The following is a 6309-nucleotide window of genomic DNA, read 5'->3' as shown; positions in this document are numbered from 1 at the left end:
TGATTGAGTGATTTACTTAGTTAGACAAATAGAAAAGAGTGTTGAGAGTTCAATTCCATCAAACAGTAATTCAGAGAATCAGAGAACAAGCAGTAAATTGAGGTGAAATATATATGGAGAAAACAGTTAAGGTTTCAGAGATATCAATCTTCCGGATTAACTTTTCTTACTAACTATTTTAATCATGCAAGATTCAATTCATGGCAAACTATATGTGACTATACCCTAATTCCTTAGACCTTTTTAGTCTCCTCTAACCTTTATCAATTACGAATTCCTTGGTCACTTAATTCCAATTAGAGGGTGAAGTTCAATTCTAGTTTATATTCCACAGAAACCCTAATTACCCAAATATAAGAGGATTATATGTCATGTATCCCGTTAAGTCCAGATAATTAGAAATTTAGGAGAAATTATTTTCAAGCTGTTGTTCATGTTAAGAGCTTTTCCAAGTTATACAAGAACTCAATGAGAACAAGGGTCATACTTCCGTTCCACCCAGATTAATAAGATAAAGAACGAAAAACAATTCTTGAAATAGAATCAGTACATGAATTAAAATAGAAAAATAATAGTATCAATCCATACAATAGACAAAACTCCTAATCTTAATAGTGGAGGTTTAGTTGCTCATGGTTCAGGGAGAAAACTAGGATTCTGAAAAACTGTAAATTGCGGAATGAGGTTTCTCAAGTTTGGTTGGTGCATGCTTTCTTCAATAGACAAAGCCAGCATGCTTTCTTCAACTCTCTTTGGTTGGCGCCAAACTTGAGGTTTCTCAAGTTTGGCTTCAGCAGGTCAGCAAGTGTTCCTTGGAGTCTTCTTGGTTGGAGCCAAACTTGGAGGATCCAAGTTTGGCTTCAACGAGTCAGCAAGCAATGGGGTTTGCATAGTGCTCCTAGTTCACTACAAGATTTTTGTTTATTTGTGGATGTTTTTTCTCCTATATTGTGGAGGTTTATAATCCCCACCAAATAGTTTGTGGAGGTTTCTAGAACCCATAAAATTTGAGGTGCCACGAGGTCTTTTGTGGAGGTTTTTAAAAACCTCCACAATTTATTCAGTGGGGGTTTTGTGTGTGTTTAATGAGGGTTTTATATTAAACTTTTGTGACAATTTTAAATCACTTTTGTGACAGTTTAAAACCCCCATAAATTGATTTTTTAATTTAATAAAAATGAACTATTTTGTGTGAGTTTCAAACCTCCACAACCCTGTAATTATTTATTTATTTTTAATTTCAAATCATTCATTAATCTCATCTAATTTACATATTCTCAAATTAAAAATTTATTTTTTAATATCAAAATTTAAAAACAAAATCTTTTATAACATAATTCCTCAATATAAGACATAACTTTATATATAAAAAAATTCGCAATGTCAATAGTTCCAAACATAATTTCATATGATATTCTTCTACATAACTATTATTGTTTTTCTTTAAAAAGTAAAATAAAACAACTTCAATATTTCAATATCATCTAATTACATAAAAATCTCAATGAAAATATGAATGCAATCCTAGAAGACCCTTAGGGAGTATATTTTTCAACCATACTAAAAATATCATATAATTGGTCAACAAGTTTAACAAAATTCATCCTGCATTAACCAAGTGCTCTAAGTAACAGGGAAGCTAGGAGTTAACGGGCAGCCTCCAAGCAATCTCCTCTCGGTCCCATTAATCTCTTTCTCCTTCCAGTGACTGACTTCAGTTGTCTTAGTTGCTCATCTTCTTCTACAGTCACATTGTGACTGTAGCCAATAAATACAAGCATGTCCTTCTCATACCTACAACAAAAACAACAAAGAGCAAAGGTTATTAGAAGCAATGTTAAATGAAATTGAGCTCTTCTTTTTCGGCTCTTAGGCTCAGACACATCCACAAATATGCAAAAGAACATGTAGAGAAAAAGAAAATATAGGCAGCAAGAAGAATATTCAGGTTAATATTTGTAATACTAGTGTTGTAAATTACCTCAGATAAAGGGCCAGATAAGGATTTCTATTGTGCAATTTTGGGATCACAATTTAGAAAAATAAATGCATTTAGTGATATATGAAGGGTTCCCACATTTCAAACTCACTTAAGCCAATTGAATCACAGAATAAAGCAATGGAAAAATGTTTGAAAAAACAAAGTTGTTTCATCTTAATGATGAATAATGTATGTCATGCATCTATCTTATTCATCAACTAATCATTGATATCACAATCAACAAAATAACCTTTGCAATAGCCTGCCAAATGCAATGCACTAAACTGCGCAAGTTGTGGAAAACACCTCGACTTAAAAGGATCAATCATCTTTACAAACCCAACTCAGAATAATATCTTCCTATAGAGAAAATGAAGAAAGAATTATAAAGAAATAACCAAACTGAAAGGGAGGGTTTAAGTTAATAACCAGCTAAAAAGAAACCACTTTCACACACAACAAATAAATAAATAAATAAATAAAATCAAGTGAAACAAACATATATCAAATAAAAAATAAATCACCACATTGAAATAAGGAAATAAAATAAATTCAGGGATAACAAATCCAATCCTGTAATAGTCAAACCAATTATCTAGCATGGAGAAGAGCTGCATACATAAGTTATATATATATATATATATATATATATATGTATATATATATATATATATATATATATATATAAAAGCTTTAATTTCACTAGAAAAAGACAAGAAATAATTTGATGCATTATATAGTTATATTTCATCAAGATGAAAGACTGACACAAGTACCTTGTTTCTTGATAGAATCAGCTTTACTAATTCTAAACAAACCATCTGCTGTATTTTTGTCTGAAGAGTCTTGAAATGCTTTCTCTTTCTCAGAAGATCATAGAAACCTTAGGAATTGGAAGCAAGGCATATTCTGCATTAGCACGGTCTTAAATCAGCCAAGAGCACTAAATCAAATAATCATTTTTTTTGCAAATTCAAGAGGTAAAACCATTAATCTACTTGAGATAAGTTATGGTAATCTGATTCTTGGATTCGTACAATATCAGAATTATCAAATCTCATAAAAAATGTGAATCTATGACAGTAACAACATACAAGCTAACCAAGTATTTTAATTTGGCAATTGAGGGAGAAAGTGTTCTAGAAAACCCTTTTGATGCCAAGTTCCTACAAGAAGCAACTAATGCATTGTCAAAACTCAAAACCAAATAAGAAAAAGAAAGGGAACAAAAAAAAAAAGAATATATATATACAGATTGTGAACCTAGAGATATAATATGTTTATTGCTACAATCAACATTAGACCAACTATAGCAGGGGCTCACTAATATTTAATTTGATTATTGGAATCATTGAAGGCCCTCACAAATTCAATCAATGCATATATATATATGAACATCCAAAATTGATAAGTGATAACATAAATATGGATGAATTAATCGTATCTTTATGGAAAATGAGTTGTTATTAGGTGTTCTAAGAGTAACATAACTCCAATCAATTTATGCCACATAGGTTAAAATAATTTTATTATGACACTCGTTAATAATTTGTAATTCAATTAATACATCAATGTAAGAGTTATAATATACTGAGAACTCTAATAATTTTTCGTTAAGAATTTAACTTAGGTGGACAAATTTAATTAATTACCTTCCGCATCAGGATTTGTGATTAGATAACTGTGCCTCAATACAGTCAGAAATATCAACCAACCTGAAAATATTTTGAGTTGAAACATATTAGAAACTTCGCCTGGAAAAATTAGAAAAAATCAGCCTAGTTAAATTAGAGCTTCCAAGAGGATTAAATCAGATCATGCTAAGCTAAGGCAACAAGAATACAAGATAAAGCGACAAGAGGCAAGAAACAATCCTCAATCCCAGAAAAATGATCATCACTTTATAATAATAATAATAATAATAATAATAATAATAATAATAATAATAATATCATATTTCAACATACTTGTTCACTATGACCTTGTGGAAAGTATACCACATGGCTCCCAACTGCAGGTAAAGAAACAAGGGGACCAGCACATGCATGCCAAAGTTCTGAGTCCAGAACTGGCTTTTCCTCTGCAAAAAAAACCTCTAACTTCAGTTTTGATAAAAGCAATAGAAAGCTGATGAGTGTGGCAAAAATCATTGAACTCAATAGCTTTCTCAAGACTAATATCTGTGAAAACAAGAACCTGCAAAATAAAATATATACAAATATTAATATATCAAAATAAACTAGATAGAGATGCATTGATGATGGGAAATTCAAACAACAAACTTCAAATTAAATAAGAAAGAAACCACAATTAGTATCTATGTTTACCTGGAAACCAAGATCTCCGAGTCCTAAGATTTGCTCGTCATTAGTGACAACAACTTGAGTGCTTTTCTCTAGCCAGTTTTTCATTACTTCAAGGATCTAGCCTCTGTAGAGTCTCAAACACTTAGTATCTCTTCTTATCTTTCTTTCTTTCTTTCTTTTTTTCACCTCAAAGGCTAAATGATGAAAACAGAACAATAAATATAAATAAAAAACCATACTTCACTTTCAATCTAATGTATAGACCCTGCGGTCAACGAAAAATGCTTCCATATTTCTGGCAGGCTTCTCTAACAGTTGGAGTGTAAACAATAAGAAGCAGTTCCTCCATGTTATCAATCAGAATCTTATAAAATAGCCTCTCATTCCTCTCCTAAAAAATGACATCACATCAGTGTAATGTCACATTTAAAATGGTGGAAAAGAATGATTGTTATAAATAAGAACCTTCTCATTAGTTCTTACAATATTATTACTGAATCTATTCATGAACACACTTTGAATTGATTATTTCAAGCAATTTAGTATCATACTAGTCATAAAAAATCTGCAGATAAATCACAAGTTTCAGTTACCCGGTTGTACCTATTTTTCATGACACTTGGAGTAGTTGAGAATAAACAATTCATCGAACACTTGGAGTGCTTGAGAATTTGAAACAATGTTATCAACCAAGAGATAATAAAACTCATCAAATGTTATATCACATAACAAATCATTCAGAATCTGAGAATTAAAAACAAAGAAAACAAATAAACAGAAAAAAGAGAAGGAGAACCAAAAATTGAAAATGAGTGAAAAAAAGAGCGTACAGAAAGGATAGAATGTCGATGGAGAACACGAGCGTCATTGGCCAAGGAGAGTTAACCGAAGAAGCGATTTCTCTCGATCTCAGAGGCTTGGGCGTTGCAATTAGATCTGAAAACGCGTTGATGAAGGAAGCGCCTTGGCTCGATTTCAGTAGCTTTATGGCAGAAGCAGAAAGGAGATTAACTTTAGCGGCGGCGATGGCGGTGATGGTGGCGATGGAGATGGCAATGGAGAGCTTTAGGGTTTCAATGAGCTCTCACCCTTCTCTTCTTTCTCTTCGATTGTTTCTTGGATTTTGAAAGAAATTTTAATTATGTGATAATTGATAACAGTAGGATTTTATTGTTAGGTATTTGGTGGGAATTTATCAAAATGCCACATATAAAATATATTGAAGAGGTTTTTAAAAACCCCCACTAAAAAATACCCACAAATATATATAAATCTTGTAGTGGTTTTTGTGGCGACTTCATTTCTTCACGCAAACTCTGTTAAAATCGTCCAAAACGCTACCTAAAATAAACAGAATTGCACACAATTCAAAGTAGCATTCATAGTGTCTAAAATAGATTTAAATCTTGACTAAACTTAACAATTCAAATGCAAACTCACTAGGAAAAGATAGAAGAGATGCTCACGCATCACAACACCAAACTTGAATTGTTGCTTGTCCTCAAGCAACAGAACTAATACATATTTTAGATGTGAATTTGCATGAGGAGTGAGAGTTCAATTAGGCTCATGTCTCTTCTTGAAGTGGGGCTTAACTATTGCAATACTGAATAGTTTTGGTATCTCACTCTCCTTTGAATTAGAGGAATGTCACTGTCATTCGGAATTAGAATCCGGATACTATTATGAATTCTTTAATCTTTATACTTTTGTTTAATCCTTGAACACAGCAAATATCCTTTAATTCTCTTTTCTTTGGTGCTTTGCATCTTGAGCCTAGCCGTGACTTTAAATGTTTTGTCTCAAGCTTTACTTGACATGAAAACACCACAAGCACTTAACTGGGGAACTCTCTTTAAGCTTTGATTTTTCTTTCAGTTGCTCCCAGACAGTGGTGCTCAAAGCCTTTGGCATACTCTGTTAAATGCAGTCGATCTCAACTCTTAGTGTTCTATCTCAAGGATTACTTGACACAAAAACACCACAAGCATATGGCTAGGGAAACAACTCTTTAAGCTTTTA

The 6309-nt window shown here is 32.1% G+C and overlaps 1 long non-coding RNA gene across 1 annotated transcript; it reads right to left on the bottom strand.

Moving 5' to 3' along the window:
* Window positions 1–1389: 1389 nt before the first annotated feature.
* On the bottom strand, window positions 1390–5452 carry LOC148567406 (uncharacterized). The gene is made up of 9 exons (XR_015880864.1): window positions 5118–5452; window positions 4891–4949; window positions 4527–4678; window positions 4309–4411; window positions 3949–4061; window positions 3634–3735; window positions 3076–3147; window positions 2758–2890; window positions 1390–1794 (listed from the first exon to the last, which is right to left on the bottom strand). It is a non-coding gene; the product is annotated as an uncharacterized LOC148567406 (long non-coding RNA).
* Window positions 5453–6309: the final 857 nt, after the last annotated feature.

The sequence above is a fragment of the Arachis ipaensis genome, chromosome B4 (assembly GCF_059453495.1).
Source record: "Arachis ipaensis isolate K30076 ecotype BB chromosome B4, ASM5945349v1, whole genome shotgun sequence".
Classification (NCBI taxonomy): Eukaryota; Viridiplantae; Streptophyta; class Magnoliopsida; order Fabales; family Fabaceae; genus Arachis; species Arachis ipaensis.
The sequence above is the reverse complement of the archived record's forward strand: the minus strand, read 5'-3'. Positions and strand labels throughout refer to the sequence as shown.